Source organism: Musca autumnalis, unplaced genomic scaffold (assembly GCF_047663935.1).
Source record: "Musca autumnalis isolate F117 unplaced genomic scaffold, ASM4766393v1 scaffold_3, whole genome shotgun sequence".
NCBI lineage: Eukaryota > Metazoa > Arthropoda > Insecta > Diptera > Muscidae > Musca > Musca autumnalis.
In genome coordinates this window covers 193633076-193651939 of record NW_027411866.1, presented here as the reverse complement: position 1 = coordinate 193651939, position 18864 = coordinate 193633076, and the positions used below count along the sequence as shown (strand labels likewise).

General features: G+C 39.6%; 1 protein-coding gene across 3 annotated transcripts in view; it reads left to right on the top strand.

The window, feature by feature from the left end:
* Positions 1–18864, top strand: part of LOC141398640 (uncharacterized) — a 308082-nt gene that overhangs the window by 70205 nt on the left and 219013 nt on the right. The window lies entirely within an intron of this gene.

Here is an 18864-nt window from a genome sequence, read left to right as displayed (position 1 = left end):
TGGTGGGAAAACTGCGTAGATTATGAAAGTAGAGCTAAAATATGAAACACGTGTATCGGCGTTTTTAAAGTATACATCGGAATGTAACCAAAGTTGGCGGGGCAAGTTCCGTCCATTTCTAGTTTTTTTTTTCGAAATACTCGAGATATTATGGAATCCTTGCATTTTAGGTATATAGTGTCTTTAGCAACTTTACAGAGGAGGTTATGGGTAATATTTTTGTTAATATTCCTTTTTCGAAAATCTTTGAAAAAACCCCTTTAAAATGTATATATATCAACTTTTCGTTTCACGAAGCAACATCAATTCGACAAATTCAACACATTCTGAGAATAATTCGACGAACAAAAATCAAAATGTACGTTTCCAGCCCTCAGTACAGTAATTAATATTGTCAACTCTTCAGATTCTTCAAATGTACCTGCAGCTCCTGAATATTCAATGCGATTGAGTTGTAAAGAAGACCTGTTGTTCGTTTACCAGTCGGGCAAAGCACTTTTTAAGCCTGGGAGATTGTGGTGTATTTCATGATGTATTGATATTTTATGGCAACCCTGCACTGTTAAGTTTTTCTACTTAATGCTAATGTATCTTTGGTACTAATTAGTATTCGTTACATTTTTAGTAACAGCCATTTTACATACTAGTTATTATTAACTTGTTCACTTCGATTTCAAGTATCAACCAGATCAAACCGTTCGACTCTATTGTTAATCTTTTATATCTTTGTTGTTACTTATTTATTAAATAAAGCATAATTATTTAATCAGTATCAAACGCGTGCTTATTTTCAATATAAATACACAACAAAATATATATATATATATATATATATATATATATATATATATATATATATATATATATATATATATATATATATATATATATTCTTTTTATTTGTTACATATATCTAAATACAGATGCAAATAAATATATTTAACAAAAGTTCATGTTGAACATAGGGCGATTACGAATTCTCTCCATCTTCTTCTGTCATTAGCGATATTCTTGACTTGGTTCCATGTCTTGTTGTGGGCTTCGTATTCCTGTTTGATCGTTCTTATCCAAGTGGTTCGAGGCCTTCGTGGTCTTCGCTGGCCTTGAGGATTCCAGTGTAATGCTGATTTTGTCACATCATCGTCAGGCCTTCGGAGAACATGACCGATCCAGGTCCATTTGCGCTTCTTTATTTCTTTCTCAACTAATACATTGTTGGTGCGTTCTAGCAGTTCGGATGTTGTTATTATGTTGGGCCAATATATGCGTAGTATTTTTTTAAGACATCGGTTTATGAACGTTTGGAGCTTCTTTATATCGGATTGTGTGTAGCCTAGAGATGGACAGTGGGTAAATACCCAATGGGTAAATACCCGGTAAATTGGGTAAATTGGGTAAATACCGGGTAAATACCCATTTGTGGGTATTTATTTGGGTATTTACTATATTGAATCGCTAATACAACATCTTAGACCCTATTTCTGGGTTTAGGCTATGAAATCGATTCAAAATGGATAGTTTTACAATACTTTAAACAAGTGGGTAAATACTTGGGTAAATACCCGAGTATTTACCCAAGTGTTGGGTAAAAACTCTTTAACTGCCGAACCACTTGACGTACGCTGACGAAATTTGGCTCAAATCTTACTTATATCAAGAGAATATCTAGCATTGAAAATGGGGTCTCTAGGTCCATGTTTTAATATGGCCTCCATATAGCCGTACCTCCCGATTTAAGGTATTTTCATCTATTAGCCACATTTTACAACCAAATTGGCTGTAATGTGGCACAGTGAGTCCTCAAGGAGTAGAAAATATCCTTGCAAAAATTTGTCAATATAGGTCCACGTTTTCTAATAGCCCCCATATAAGGGTACCCCGATTTCGAGTATTTACCCAAATTTTGGGTAAAAACTCATTAACTGCCGAACCACTTGACATAGGCTGACAAAATTTGGCTCAAATCTTTCTTATGTCAACAGAACTTCTGGTACTGAACATGGGGTCTCTGGGTCCATGTTTTGATATAGCCCCCATATAACCGTACCTCCCGATTTAAGGTATTTTTCATCTATTAGCCACATTTTACATCCAAATTGGCTGTAATTTGGCACAGTGAGCCCCCAAGGAGCAGCAAATATCCTTGCAAAAATTTGGCAATATAGGTACACGTTTTCTAATAGCCCCCATATATGGGTACCCCGATTTCAAGTATTTACCCAAATATTGGGTAAAAACTCTTTATCTGCCGAACCATTGGCGTAGGCTAATAAAATTTGGCTAGAAACTTTCTTATATCAATAGTATTAAAAGTATTGAAAATGGAGTCCCTTGGTTCACTTTTTGATATAGCCGTACCTCCCGATTTCAGAAACCCATATTGGGGCCACAAGAAAACGTGGACCTACGTCGACAATTTTTTGCAAGGATATTTTATACATATTGGGAACCCACTGTACCAAATTACAGTCAGTATGATTGTAAAATGTGGCTAATAGTTAAAAATACCTTAAATCGGGAGGTACGGCTATATGGGGCCTATATCAAAACATGGACCCAGGGACTCCATTTTTAATACCCTTATTACTATTGATATAAGAAAGTTTTGAGCCAAATTTCGTCAGCCTACGTCAAGTGGTTCGACAGTTAATGAGTTTTTACCCAATTTTGGGTAAATACTCGAAATCGGGGTACCCTTATATGGGGGCTATTAGAAAACGTGGACATATGTTGATAAGTTTTTGCAAGGGTATTTTCTACATATTGAGAACTCACTATGCCAAATTTCAGCCACTATGATTGTACAATGAGGCAAATAGACAAAAAATACCTTAAATCGGAAGATACGGTTATATGGGGGCTATATCAAAACATGGACCCAGAGACCCCATTTTCAATGCTAGATATTCTCTTGACATAAGTAAGATTTGAGCCAAATTTCGTCAGCGTACGTCAAGTGGTTCGGCAGTTAAGGAGTTTTTACCCAAAATTTGGATAAATACTCGAAATCGGGGTACCCTTATATGGGGGCTATTAGAAAACGTGTACCTATATTGCCAAATTTTTGCAAGGATATTTGCTGCTCCTTGGGGGCTCACTGTGCCAAATTACAGCCAATTTGGATGTAAAATGTGGCTAACAGATGAAAAATACCTTAAATCGGGAGGTACGGCTATATGGGGGCTATATCAAAACATGGACCCAGAGACCCCATGTTCAGTACCAGAAGTTCTGTTGACATAAGAAAGACGTAAGCCAAATTTTGTCAGCCTACGTCAAGTGGTTCGGCAGTTAATGAGTTTTTACCCAACACTTGGGTAAATACTCGGGTATTTACCCAAGTATTTACCCACTAGTCTAAAGTATTGTAAAACTATCCATTTGAAACGAATTTACAACCTAAACCCAGGAATAGGGTGTAAAATGTTGTATTTGCCATTCAATATAGTAAATACCCAAATAAATACCCACAAATGGGTATTTACCCGGTATTTACCCACCGTGTGGGTATTTACCGGGTAAATACCCGGTAAAAACCATCTCTAGTGTAGCCCCACGTGGTGGAGCCATAAAGCAGTACCGACTTCACACTGCTGTCTAAAATTCTGAGTTTAGTTTTACGGCTTATGTTATTGCCATATTTTATGGAGCGCTTGAAAGGCTACTCGGGCCTTGTTGATGCGAGCCAATATATCTTCTTCAGATCCGCCGTTCGCTGATATTATGCTTCCGAGATAGCTGAAGGTTTCGACATTTTCTATAGCAGTTCCATTTACGGTCAGAGGAGTCGATACATTTGTGCCAATCCTCATAATTTTTGTCTTCTTGATATTTACCTTGAGACCTATGCTTGCTGCGTTTATTACCAGTTTGTTTAGTATTTCCTGAATGTCCACAAAACGGTGGGCCATCAGGCAAATATCGTCAGCGTAGTCAATGTCATTAAGACTATCGTTGAGGTTCCATCTAATGCCATAAGGAGCTTCTATATTTGTTGTTTGCATCACATAATCGAGCATTATAAGGAAAAAGGTTGGAGATAGTATACATCCTTGTTTAACACCGGCAGTAGGAGAAAAAGGTGAATTTTCTTCACCATAAAAACGTACGCAGCTGCTAGAGTTTCTGTAGAGCTGCCGAATGAGTTCCACTATTTTGTTGGGAATACCATTGAGAGCCAGGATGTTCCATAGCGCGTCTCGTGACACAGTGTCAAAGGCTCGTTCGAAATCAACAAAAACTAAATATAATGGCGAGTTGTATTCTCTGGACTGCTCAATTATAATGCGCAAAGTGTTTATGTGGTCAGCACAAGATCTTCCAGGGCGAAAACCAGCTTGTTCGCATCGTAGCATATTTTCCACAGCTGGGCGTATCCTATGCAGGATCAATGTTGCCATGAGTTTGGCAATGGAGTTTAATAGAGTGATACCTCTCCAGTTTTTGCACTCTTTTAGATCGCCTTTTTTTGGAATTGTTATTATGACTCCCTTTTTCCAATCATCTGGTATTTGCCCGGTTATCCAAACGTTTCGAATGATAGGAGTTAGTATATCCGCCAGAGTTGGTGCACCATATTTTATTAGTTCTGCCGGTATGTCGTCGGGGCCGCTGGATCTGCCGTTTCTCAAAGCCTCAAGTGCTGTTTTAATCTCCCCGCAAGTTGGTGGATGAGTTGGGATATCACGTCTTGGGTTCCGTCTCGGGAGTATCTAGATCATTTGATATTCGTTTTGGTGGTGTGCTGGTTGATTTTCCATAAAGAATTCATGCCAACGATTTAGCTGTTCGGTTGGTGTGGTGAGTTCAATCCCGTTTTTATCCCTAATAGAGGCAGTGCTTCTGATGTTATTGTCACCTAATTTTTTTATTGCCGAGTAGACTTGACGCATATTTCCAATATTTGAGGCTTGCTCAGCTTCGTCTGCGATGTTGTTGTAATATTGTTCTCTGTCGATGCGTGCAAGATGTTTGACGCTTGCAGCTGATCTTCTATACTCCGCCTTTGTCGCAGCTTTTTCGACGTCGGTGCGTGCAGAATCCATGCGTGTTTTTAGTGCTTTTCTGTTATTTATTTCAGATCACGTTACGTCGCTTATCCATGGTTTTCTGCGTTCTGTTGCACAACCAAGGACAGACTGAGCGCTTTGCTTACAGGCATGTGCTATGGTTTCCCATGTTGTTGCTTCGTTTATTCCTTCATATAATCTCAATGCGGAGTTGTATGCTTCACGCGTGGTTTGGTTTTGCAGTCTTTCTATGTTGTATTTCGTCACCATAAATGCCGAAAGACGCAACCGACATGATAATCGAAATTCGTTTTTGACGTAATCTTATACAAAAAGCTAAAATACATGCCCTGGAAAAATTGCAAGCTTCTACGTTCAAAAACAACGATCCTATTCAAGAAATGGCATTTCGGAAAATGGGACAATGTTGCAGATTTTGTTTTAATGGGGGATCTCAAAACTAAGCATTTCAGCGGTTTTGGTTTCACTAATTATTCCCCTTCGTATATGATCGATAACATCCCATATACTCGCCTTCATAAGATTAATATTCCGTAAAACAGTTTTTAATTTTATAACGTTTTTTGCTGCTCCTGTAAAGTTTTGGTTTTGTGGGTTACGTCTTCGGGCATTTATGACGATTTGCGGGGGTTCTTTTTCTTCTTGATGGCGGCAGGGCGAAGCCTGAAGGTGCCAACCAACAGTTGGTGGTCACTATCCATGTCTGCTCCTCGTCTCACATCCATTAATGAACACACGAAAAGTTTGCTGGTAATGATGTGATCAATTTGATTCCAAGTTCTGCCGTCAGGAGATTGCCACGTATATTTGTGAATATCTTTATGCTTGAATCTTGTGCCTCCAATATATAGGCTATGTCGTGAGCAAAAGTCTACGAGTCGGTCACCGTTCTCGTTTCTCGTGTTGCCTAGGCCATGTGCGTTTGAATGTCGATGTTATTGTTCCCGACTTTTGCATTGAAATCACCGATTAGAATTTTGAAATATCCGTCTGGGATTGTGCTCATGGTGGCGTCAAGCTGTGAATAGAACTCGTCCTTTGCAGAATCGTTGTCAGGTTGGGTGGGTGCATAGCATTGAATTATCGAAATCTTCCGAAAGCGGGAATTGAATGTAGCTGTGATTATACGGTCTGAAATTGCACGATAATCAAACACTCGCTAGCTTGTCGTGTTAGGAGTAGTCCTACCCCATGAATTCGGTGTGATACGTTGCCAGAATAAAGGAATTTATAGCCATTAGACAGTGGGATGCTCCCGCTTTGTATCAGTCTAGTCTCACTCAGACCAAGAATATCCAATTTATAATTGTTCATCTCCCTGTATACTTGTTGTAGTCTGGATGGTTCCGAGAGATTTCTAACGTTCCATGTACCAATCATTATCCGTTTCATAAAGCCAAAGGTCGTCATCGTAAGAGGGGTTGTTTGACATGAATTTGTAATCGTTTCTGTAATAATGTTTTTTTACTTGTGTGGGTTATTGGCCTCTCCTAGTTCCTGAGACGTGCTGAGGCCATTCAGGGTTTCACTGACGTGTCTCCCTCCTCCTTTATCCGGGCTTGGGACCGGCAGGTCATATAAAATATCACCAGGCGGAGTCATATATAATATGACCAGCCAAATCTGTAAATCTTATCTAATCGCCAGAAATCTCTAAAAATGAAAAACACGTTTTAGGGTTAAAGTCGGACTTAATCTGAGTTTATTCAAAATTGTCCCACAAAACATAATTTTAGAGAGATGATGTCAGAGACAAAAATATTCTTCGTCAAATTTCACTATGGGTCACCAAAGAAATGAAATGTCTATTTACATTTTATAGGATGAAAATCTCAGTATCAATTTTGCTGAAAAAAACTTGAAAATATTTCCCAATTTTTTTGATGAAAAATTGTTCCTTTTTTTCGAGTTGGTACATGGAAGTAATATGAAACTTGGTTATAGGTGAAAAGTGTCAAAGGATGAAAAATTCTACACAAAATTTCACTATGAGTTTCAAAATAAACCATATATCTATGTATACTATTTCCTTAAGAAAATTAGATTACAAATGCATATACATATTGTTACGGAATTAAATTTAACTAATCTCCGTGTATACGTTGTTTTATTCCCCAGTACGATTTGTACCAAATAAAACAGGGTTCGTTTTAGATTACGTTTCTACAATGCTTTATTTACTTTATTACACTTATTCAGAACCGACTTTAATTACTAAGCACACAGCAAGTCTCTAGTTAGCACGCAGCTATTCTTTAACCGATCTGTTCAGTTCAACGCTTAAAACACGACTCAACCCGTCATTGCCAGTTCCCCTGTATTTATATCCCATAGTCTCCCTGTTCGAGAAATATCTAGAGCATATGGCAACACCTCGAATCTGTGCAGCGAACACACAGACGCACATTCGCACTAAGCGAACAACCATACTCACATACATACATGGGGGGAATACAATTGGACGACAAGCACAGTAATAACGTAATTACAACAACAAACAGATGCAAGAAATAAAGAGGTGACAAACTAAACAATAATTACATGACTATGGCAAAGCAAAACAAAAACACATTAATGAAAGGTAAAGAACTAGAATGATGAAGAGATTTCTACATGGTAGTTGTTGTTGTTGCTTAAATAAAGTAACTGCGTAATAAAAGTTTACGTTACAATTCAAATTTTTAAATTAACGGAAATTAAACTAAATTAACTTAAACCTATCAGTTACATTCGTAACAATATATTAGGATGAAAATCTAGCAAAATCCTTTACTTATTGGGAATATTGTTAAAGAAAGAAATGTTCCAAATGAAATTACGTTATAAATTCATTCATACAGAAGATGTAGTGCGCTCCATTTAAACGGCTTTTGAAACTTTTGTGGTGAATATATGTATGTATATTTGAAAAATACATAAAACCCAGATCGGACCTGCCAAAATTGCGTATTTTTAGTACTTTTAACTTAAATTACGAAGTTAGGTAAGCCATTGGTTGCTTATATAGAATGTGAAATAATGTGAGAGGTTTACGGCTATGGTGCAGTGAAAATATAGGTGTCATATGGGCTCTTACATGCACGATTTGACGCGAATTAGAGTTGTTGCTTTTAAGAAATGTTTTAATAAATAACCGTAGCGTTTACACGTAGTGTGCTATTTTATTTTTCCTCAGAGAGAGTGTCCTCTTTCGGCCCATATATGCTTTTGTACCCGTCCTGTTCCGTCCGTTTAACACTATTTAACACTTTTTAAATTTTATTGAAATTTCATGGGTAAAAAATGTGTGTTTTTATACCCTCAGCATTTATGCCTAACGAGGGTATATACACTTTCATACGGGCAATAATAATCATCGAAATAATGGTTTTAGACCCCAAGTATGTTTGGACGAAATCCGTTTCAGGCAATTTGGATTCGATTGACAAACGTAATATTTTGCCCATAGTTCAATCAAGTTCTAAGATGGGCTTTATCAGTCCACTCGATTTGGTACCTCCCTCACAAAAGTTCAAAACTTTTGGCTAAAACGGTGCGCACGATAACTCTCGAAGACAGTAACTGATTTGGTCCACACTTTGCACCTCGTGATATTTCTACGTGACATAGATCAGGTTATAATATGGACTATATATTATAACGGGTGGTTTTATCTAGGGCTGAGGTACGCTCAGTCGCTGCCAGGGTCGGCCTAAGGTCCCACAAACCTTAAGTAAAACACGAGTTTTTATAAGTTTAATCTTTATTGTGAACTCTTGGTGTTTGATGAACGAATAATATATGTGTGTGGAGAGTGGATGCAATATTAGTTATTAGTTGAGTTCATTCGGGTTGCTGTCGACTCGGGGCAATCAGTAGCTTTCGGCTCGGCAGTTGTCGGGAGGACTCGGCTCTACACGACTCGGGTTGCTGTCGACTCGGGGCAATCAGTAGCTTTCGGCCCGGCAGTTGTCGGGTGGAATCGGCTCTACACGACTCGGGTTGCTGTCGACTCGGGGCAATCAGTGGCTTTCGGCTCGGCAGTTGTCGGGTGGACTCGGCTCTACACGACTCGGGTTGCTGTCGGCTCGGGGCAATCAGTAGCTTTCGGCTCGGCAGTTGTCGGGTGGACTCGGCTCTACACGACTCGGGTCTGGGCAATCGGATGGTTGTCGGCTCGGCGGTCGTCGGGTGTATGTCTCGAGTTGATGGTATTCGTGTTGCTGTGGGGGAGAGAGGTCGGTAAATATTTAGGAGCTGGCTATGAGCGTCGAGCTGGCTATGAGCGTTGAGCTTGCTAAGAGCTTGGAGCTTGCTAAGAGCTTGCTGAGAGCTTTGAGCTTACTAGGAGGCTTGGAGCTGACTAAGAGCTTGGAGCTTGCTAAGAGTCTGGAGCTTGCTAAGAGCTTGGAGCTTACTAGGAGGCTAGGAGCTGACTAAGAGCTTGGAGCTGGCTAAGAGTCTGGAGCTTGCTAAGAGCTTGGAGCTTGCTAAGAGACTGGAGCTTACTAGGAGCGTGTTCGAATCGTAGCTAACGAGTAACGAGACTGCGGACGAGCCACACGTCTTGTCGTACTTTGTCGGCTGGTGATCGACGACTTCGGTGAATAAACCCAGAATACATATTCGGCTAGTTACACGAAGTGAATGAGAATTATTATAAACGGTGGTTATCGTTAATTACCCCCAAGTTAAATTTGACCACTATACTGACTGTGAAGTGGTGGTTGATGGTAATGGATGCATGTAGAAATGCATATATGAAACGGTCACGTTACAATATGTTAACTCCTTCGTGTACCTCAACCACAAAATTTAGGAAAAGTGCAGTTTAGGACCTCCTCTCAAAATGTTTTGATTTTTCTTGCAACAGGTTCCACTCAAGGCCCCTATTACGATGGTACAATTTTTTTCAGACTTCTTGAAAAATGACCCGAAAACTGTAAAAACTCATTAAAATGTGGTGGCCAGGGGCGGCCTCAGCAACTTGACCACCTAATTGAACAATTTGCATACATTTTTAAACATTTGGCTTCTGATTTGCCCCCTAAAATAAATGTATGTATCTTTAAGTCAATCAGAATCTCGGTGAATTTATTCATGTGAAAAATATATGTGTTCTGTATCTTCGTTGAGTCTTAACATAATTCTCCACAATTTCTCATCATAGAATTGATGGCGAAATTTTTACTTGTTCGTCACTGTGCAAGGGCATTAACTAACAACAGCATTACCATACAAAATATACCTCGTCATCGCATGCGATAAAAAATAAACAAAAAGTGAGAAGAAAATAAAACCTGGTCCTCAGTAGAGCAGCATTTGACTCACAGTCATTGTCGTTAACGACACTCACTACAACTACTGCTGAGATGCGTTTAAGAAATATTAAAAAAAAGAGTTTTACATTTTGTTGTGGGATCGTCATTGCATGTCATTGTCAGTGCGTTGGTTATCCATATGCAGCAGCCGCCGCCGATGTCGTATCTGCCAGATACTCGGTACCGGTGACGAGTTGTTTTCTGTGTTTGTAAGACTCCCCATGTTTATTCGGTCATTCGCTCACTCATTTGTTTACCTACTCACAAACGAAACTTAGCGCTGCTAATTAATTGTCAATTTGGCGATTTATTTTTTAAAGAAATTGACGTTTTTTTGTTTTGTTTGTTATAACATTTTTATGAAGCATGAATCACTCATTAATTGTTATGGAATTCAAATTCCTTTTAATCTGAAAAACATTTTATATATATTGATGCTTTGCAAATTAATGATTATCGGAATGAGACATACGAATGTGCGCCGCTGCATTTGAATGAGAATTGAAGCCACTTGGTTCGAGTATCGGATACTCTACATCACACTTTGAAAAATTATTAAAACGTCATATTCTTTTAATTTATAAAGTGCCAAACCGAATATCGATGGTAATGCTTAAGCAACTGGATGAACCTGGAGTTGAGTATTTAACAAGTGTCCTCAACCTATCGTTAGCCACCCATATCATACCAGAAGCCTGGAAAGTTGGCAGGGTGGTCCCCTTAATGAAGCCTGGCAAGGATGCCAGCAGAGGTGAATCGTCCAGGAAGATTTCGCTCCTGTCGCCAGTAGCAAATATCCTGGAGGCACTACTCCTCCCCACGATGAGAAGGTGTTTTCCAGTTGCCCAACATCAACATGGATTTCGAAAATTCATAGTACTACAACAGCATTAGATGCCATATCCACACACATCAGTAGAGGACTGGACCAGAAAAGGCCGTGCTACCGAGCAATCATGATGGCTCTTGACCTATCGAAGGCATCGATACCGTCAACCATGCCAAGCTGTTCGAGGATATAGAGAAGACTAATCTCCAGCCATGTTTGAAACGTTGAGTAATCAACTATATGTGCGGAAGCCAGTCGTTTGTGGAATTCAGAAACAAGAAGTCCAAACCCCGTAGAGTGAAACAGGGAGTTCCCCAAGGAGGGGTGATATCTCCGGAACTGTTTAGCCTCTACCTTTCTGAGGGTATAGAGATCGTGATGTATGCGGATCATTGTACGATCTTGGCGTCGGGTCCTTTTATCGATGACATATGTGATAGGTTAAATGTCTACATAGCTGACCTAGTGCAGTTCTTCCATCTGAGGAATATGAAAATATCCGCCGCTAAACCCACTGCCACACTGTTCACCACATGGACGGCTGAAATGAGGCTCCCACTGAACATATTGGTCGATGGTGCACTGATTCCGACCACTAACTACCCCAAAATACTGGGTGTAACGTTCGATAGCATGTTTAAGTCGTCCGCGCATGCCACAACTATTTGCGATAAGATCAGGCTTCACTTGGAGAGCTCACAAAGAAACCTTGTTGACCACCTACTATGCAATAGGCCGGTCTGTGGTAAGCTATGCGGCGCCAGCGTGGTCTGCAAAGGTTAGCACTACGCAGTGGAAGAAGATTCAAACCTGCCAGAATGCTGCCCTGAGGACTGCAACAGGGTGCCTCCTCATGACACCAGTGGACCATCTTCATGAGGAGACGATGATTTTACCGGTGCGTCAACACAATAAAATGTTGTCCATGCAGTACCTGCTTGGGTGTTACCGCAGTGAGCAGCATCCCTGTCACGATTTAATGGACAGGCTTCCTCCACCCAGGCACGTCAGGAGAGTTCTTCATGATCTAGAGAGAGAGATCCAAAGGTATGAAAGAGAACCTCTAGACCAACGAGCTTATCAGGCAGGCTTGGATAGCATTCACACTGACATGGTTGTGCAGGCAGTACAGATATACAGTGTGAATGCCGTACTTAGAGACCACCACCCATCCATCGCAACAGAAGAACGCCAGATGCCAAGGCAAACACGAGTGGTTTTAGCCCAGTTAAGATCCGGACGATGCAGCCGCCTCAATTCGTATTGGGCCCGAATTGACTCCACGATACCCAACACCTGCCCAGCATCTGGATTGGGACCACACGATACACTGCATTTGTTTAGCTGCCCAGCTAACCCCACTCACCTGTCTCCTGATACCTTATGGACGCTACCAGTCCATGTTGCAGAAGTCTTGAATCTGGATACAGAGGAACCTGATAACTGAAATAATACACGAACGAACACATTTGCGTTGCTACAACAACAACATCAGCACAACTACTTTTCGTACACCACACCAATATACGAACCGCGGTTCTCATTTCCAACTCTATCAGTTCCCCCAAAACCAATTATAGTATATACTTTATGTACGTTGTTGTTTTTACGAATTTCGGAAAACTCCTCCCAATATATCAAAATTCCTGCTAATCCCTTTACAAAATAAGAAATTGTACGAAATTCTGTACCATTTAGAAGTTTTCATAGCAGAATTTTCAAAGCCATCTCCATATCCTAACCCCACGTACCAACAAAGACTATAGGAATAAATTTTAGAATTCCAGCTCTGTTCCTGCACTCGATACCAAATTTAGATCGATTTAGTACTTTTCGTAAATTTATGGTAGGTATTTCTTACTTGTCCTTACTTTCTTACTTTGTATACTTATGGAAAATAACATAATACGAGAGCTCAGCCAAATTATGGTAAGTGAGTTAAAAAACTTAAGAGATTACGTCACTTGTACAGAATTTCTAAACTGACAAATTTATTTTTAATAAATTAACCAAAACAAAAAATGTCTTTCTTTAGGCTTCTGAAATTAGAGCGCACAACAGGCCTAGTCTGACTTAAGTGTATGTCTATACGGCATGTGGCGATTCCCAAAATGCCACTCTTTTTAACCTAACCTAACGTATGGTATGCATTTCAAAAACCACATATCTCAACCATACTTACTTACTTAGCTGGCCCATTACAGAACATTTGTTCCATAGACAGAACTAAGAAAAGATCTCCAATTCTCACTGTTTGATGCTTCTCTTTCTGGAATACCGCGCCTTGTCATCTCTTCATCCACTTGTTTGCGCCATCTATTCTTTGGCCTGCCAATTCTGCGTACACTGCCATTCGGCCCGAATTTATACGCCTTTTTAGCGGGTTCATCATCGCTCATTCTTATTATATGGCCTAGCCAACGCAATCGCTGCATCTCGATACGTTTAACTATATTGATGTCGTTGTATAGCACATACAGCTCGTAGTTCATACGATGTCGATATTCACCGTCAACGCAGATCGGTCCGTAGATCATTTGAAGAATTTTTCTTTCAAACACGCCAAGTACTGCCTTATCTGCTTGCGCAAGTACCCAGGCTGCGGAACCATACATCAGCACGGGTAGTATCAGTGTTTTGTAAAGCGTTATTTTTGTTTGACGAGTTGTGGCTAAAGTAGCATCTGTTGGCCAATATAATTCTTCTTTTTATTTCACAACTGATGTCGTTTGTTGTGTTTACGGCGGTGCCGAAGTATTTTACTACCTCAAAATTATAGGATCTCAATGGACGCATTGCGCGTCGACACCATCAACATGGTATTCTCGCCGTTTACCGCCAGACCCACTTTAGCAGATTCACCTTCGACTTTCATAAAGGTATCGGTTACTTCTTTTACTGATCGTCCCATGATGTCTATATAATCAGCATACGCATGTGACATGTGGCTATTGGTGTAGATTGTCCCACTTCTTTTGACGTTTGCCTCTCGTAAACCTTTTCTAGCAGGATGTTAAAAAAAAAAACACACGAAAGGCTGTCTCCTTGCCTGAAACCTCTTTTGGTACAAAACTCTTCGGAGAGGTTCTTTCCTATTTTAACTGAAGATCTTGTATCAGTTAGAGACATTTTACAAAGCCGAATGAGCTTTGCGGGCATACCAAATTCATATATGGCTTGGAATACCTTTGAACGTAGAGGCTGCCGAAGGCTGCTTTATAATCGACAAAAAGGTGGTAGGTGTCGATCTTCAACTCTTGGGTCTTCTCCAGGATTAGCCGCTGGGTAAATATCTGGTCAATGGTGGACTTGCCAAGTCTAACGCAACATTGGTATGGTCCAATTATTTCGTTGACCATGGGCTTTAGTCGTTTGCACAATATCCCTGATACGATCTTGTAAGCAATAAGGAGTAGACTTATGCCCCTATAGTTGGAGCATAAAGTCTTATCTCCATTCTTATGGACGGGACACAGGATGCTCAGGTTCCACTGGTCGGGTACGCGTTCTTCCTGCCAGATGGAGCTAACTAGCTGATGCATACACCTTATCAGCGTGTCGCCTCCGGTTTTAAACATCTCGGCTGGTAGGTCATCAGCTCCTGCTCCCTTATTATTTTTCGGCCGGTTATTGCTGTCTTTACCTCATCTTGGCCGGGTGGTATACATTCAATTCCATCTTTTGGGATTGGATCTGAGGTATCTTCATCGACTTCGTTACTATTGGATACCAACAGTTAGGAAAAATGCTCTATCCATATCTTTAGCACACTATCTATATCAGTACCAGATTACCTTGCTGGTCTCTACAGGAGGATGTGCCAGTTCCAAAGCCATCAGTTTGATGTTTCACTCTTTGGTAGAATTGTCGGACTTCATTCAGTCTCCTGTACATCTCGAATTGTTCACACTTCCGCTTTTCCATCTGTCTCTTTTTCCTGCAGAAAAGACGTTTCTCCTCTCTCCTTTTCTCCCGATATCTTTCTCGTGCGCTACGCGTTGCTACGGATTGCAAAGTAGCCCTATATGCCGCATTTGTATCTTCGGTAGCAGCACGACACTCCTGATCATACCATGGATTCCTTGGTGGAGGTCTCTGGTATCCAATTATGGACTTTGCGGCTGTTTGCATGGAGTGGGCTATACTATGCCATTGCGCTATGTTATCGGGATGAGGAGTGCTTTTATTAAGCAATTGGGCTAGTTGAGTGGAATATGCTGTGGCTATCTGTTGTGATTGCAGCTTACCGATGTCTAACTTTCTTGTTGTGTCTGTTCGTGCTTTGTTTGCTACGTTTAACCGGGTGCGTACCTTTGCTGCAACTAGGTAGTGGTCCGAGTATATGTTTGCTCCTCGGAACGATCGTACATCCAACACGCTCGATGAATGTCTTCCATCTATCACAACGTGATCAATTTGATTTCTTGTTTTCTGATCTGGAGACAGCCAGGTGCCCTTATGGATGTCGAGATGTTTAAATCTGGTGCTGCTAACAACCATGTTTTTTGCCGCTGCGAAGTCTATCAGCCTCATGCCATTTTCAGATGTTTCATTGTGGAGACTGAATTTTCCGACTGTTGGCCCAAAGATATTTTCCTTTCCAATTTTGGCATTAAAATCGCCTAGAATGATTTTAATGTCATGGGCAGGGCAACTGTCATATGTTTCTTCTAAGCGCTCATAAAATATATCTTTGGTCTGTTCGTCCTTGTCTCCAGTGGGAGCATGAGCGCAAATAAAGCTGATGTTGAAGAATTTTGCTTTTATTCGACCGCTGGAGACCAGGTGTTTTAACCTCCGACCAACTACAAATCCGCAACCAAACTCATGCTTTGTGTCATGGAAGCTATAATACAGTGCGTCACCTTTAGGTGTTGTTGTGACGCCTTTCCCGTTCCATCGTATTTCCTGTATGGCAGTAATGTCGGCCTTGTACTTTTCAAGTACATCTGTCAATGCGTAAACTGCACCTTCTCTATAAAGTGTGCGAACATTCCAGGTGCAGATTCGCAGATCATGGTCCTTTAAACGTTTGCGGCGGTCGTCAACTTTAGAGGGATTTGTTTTTCTTTTCTTTTGTTTTTCCATAGTAGGGGAGGGTTACTAACCCGACGCCCAAACCCAAGTTTTTAACGTTCTTATGGGTGAACGAAATAATAACAGTAATCTTAATTCCAAATCTCAGGATTTCTGTGTATCCGTTCGTCCCATACCAAACTTGGCACCATTTAGTACCCTTCGTATCCATAAGTTCGAATTTCCAAAATTTCCTCAACAATCCAACAGTTATCTTAATTCTAAATTTCAGGATTCCAGCGCTATCCTTTCTACTAAATTGTATCAAATTTAGTACCATTTGGTACTTTTAATTCTAAATTTCAGGATTCCAGCTCTATCCGTTCGCTCAAATCCCAATTGTACCAAATTTAGTACTTTCCGCATCCATAAGTACGAATTTTCCAAATTTCCTCAAATCTGCAGTCGAACAGTAATCATAATTCCAAATTTCAGGTTTCTAGTGCTATCCATTCACCCAAATCCAAATTGTACCAAATTTAGTACCATTTAGTACTTTTCCCATAACTAAGAATTTCCAAAACCACCTCAACCCTACACTCCAACAGTAATCTTAATTCCATATCTCAAGGTTCCTAATCCATCTGTTCAGCCAAATGGTTCCGAATTTCGTACCATTTAGTACGTTTCGTATCCATAAGTACGAATTTCCAAAACTTTTTCAATCCTACACTCCAACAGTAATCTTAATTCCAAATTTCAGGATTACAACGCAATCCGTTCGCCCAAATCCAAGTTGTACTAAATTTAGTACATTTTGTACTTTTCGTACACAGAAGTATGAATTTCCAAAACCATTTCCTTATATCAACACCACTTTCTAACCTTCCAGTCATACCAAATTTCCAAATTCTACCTATATCCGTTAAAAACATGCAATTGGTACCAAATTTAGTAACTTTTCGTACACTTATAGTTCGAATTTCCAAAAAACCCTTTGATACATCTTTCTAGCTCTCCATCAGTGACCCTTATTCCAAATTTCAGAATTTTAGCTCTTCCCGTTTACCGAATACCAAGAGTACAATTTTTAGTACCTTTTAGTACTTTTCGTACCCTTCTAGGAAGAATTTACAAAAACCCAGCCTTATCTCACCCCTACACACCAAGAACAATCCACAGTCAAAATTTCCACTTTCTAGCTTCAGCGGTTTCGTCTGTGCCATCACTCACTCAACACTAAGCTCTTCTATATATTAAGATATACATATTTCAAAATTTCTCATTATTATAAATTGGCAACACTGTCGGTGAGACATCATATGCGTGAGTGATTTACAATTTTTTTTTTGTTTTATATATGCATCTTAATGGGCTCTCCCACCCATCCCCGTGCATAATGATGGAGTTTTTAATTTTCTGTCTTGTCATTGTTGTTGATTTTTATTGCTTAAATACGACGTAATGAACAAAATCTCTAGTTTTACGCACAGTTTCCACTGAAAATAACAGCCGATCTCCTCTGAGTTGTACCAGTTTCTGTGTGTGCCTACTTTTGAAACTCCTTTCACAAACACGTTCGTTCATTCGTTCGTTATTTGACACTGAATACCGGTCACCCACAAATGCAAGTAGTGCGACTTAGTGCAAGTCGTAACAATAAATAATGTAAACGTAACAAATGGGTGCGTAAATGCTGATGCATGTCTCCACATTTGTTGTTGTTTTTACTATTGTTATACATATGGAAATTGTACACGTAATTTAGATGTCATTCATCTGAAATTGCAATAACAGATTTTTTTCTTTGGACCTTAATTTTAAAACCTTTTTTAATAAAAAAACCAAAATGCGGTTTTGAATAAATTAATAAAAATGCTTCTTAAATATTTTTAATTATCAAAGTCCATGGAGTTGAGTTTCCCCCTTTTAGAAAAGTAAACGACACTTCACCCATAACCGGTTCGTAATTTCACAAAATTTTGTTTTTGTGTGTACTGGGAATAGGTCAACGTTACAATCGTTGTTACTGTTGTTGTTGTGTCTGTGATTCTAGATTATTAGGTTAAATGACAACTGTCTGCCTCAGTGGATTATTACATTATTTAATAAGATTATTCTATTAAGAGTTCAAATTTGTAAATCGTGGGATTCTTTCCGGGATTTGTAATGTTTGCTGTCATACAACAATTTCATAATGTGTCATACACAATAAATATTGCAGAATAAACTTATTTTTAAAACAGAATATGAATGACGATTTATTTTCTTCAGTCAATGATGTTTGTAAAAGAAAGGTTTAAAAAATTTTTACACAGGTTGTGCGGAGAAACTGGCAAAACGCTGGAACATTTTAATTGTCAATGTTCACCTATTACGAATATCATATCCAAATTCTTTTTTTCTTTTTTAGAGCGCACGATAGGTCTATTCTGTTTTGTTATACCCTCAGCCTTTAGACCCCAAATATGTTTGGACGAAATTCATTTCAGACCATTTGGAGTCGTCTGTCTGGCTGGTGCGCACGATAACTCGAACGGATTAACCGATTCGAACCAAATTTTAGGTATGGTAATATTTTGTCCAAACTTATGGCCTGTTTCACTAAGACGCGTCTAGACGATTCGAATACAAATTCGTTCGAAATGCTACCAAACTTCTGTTTTTTGAAAAATATTTCAATGACCTG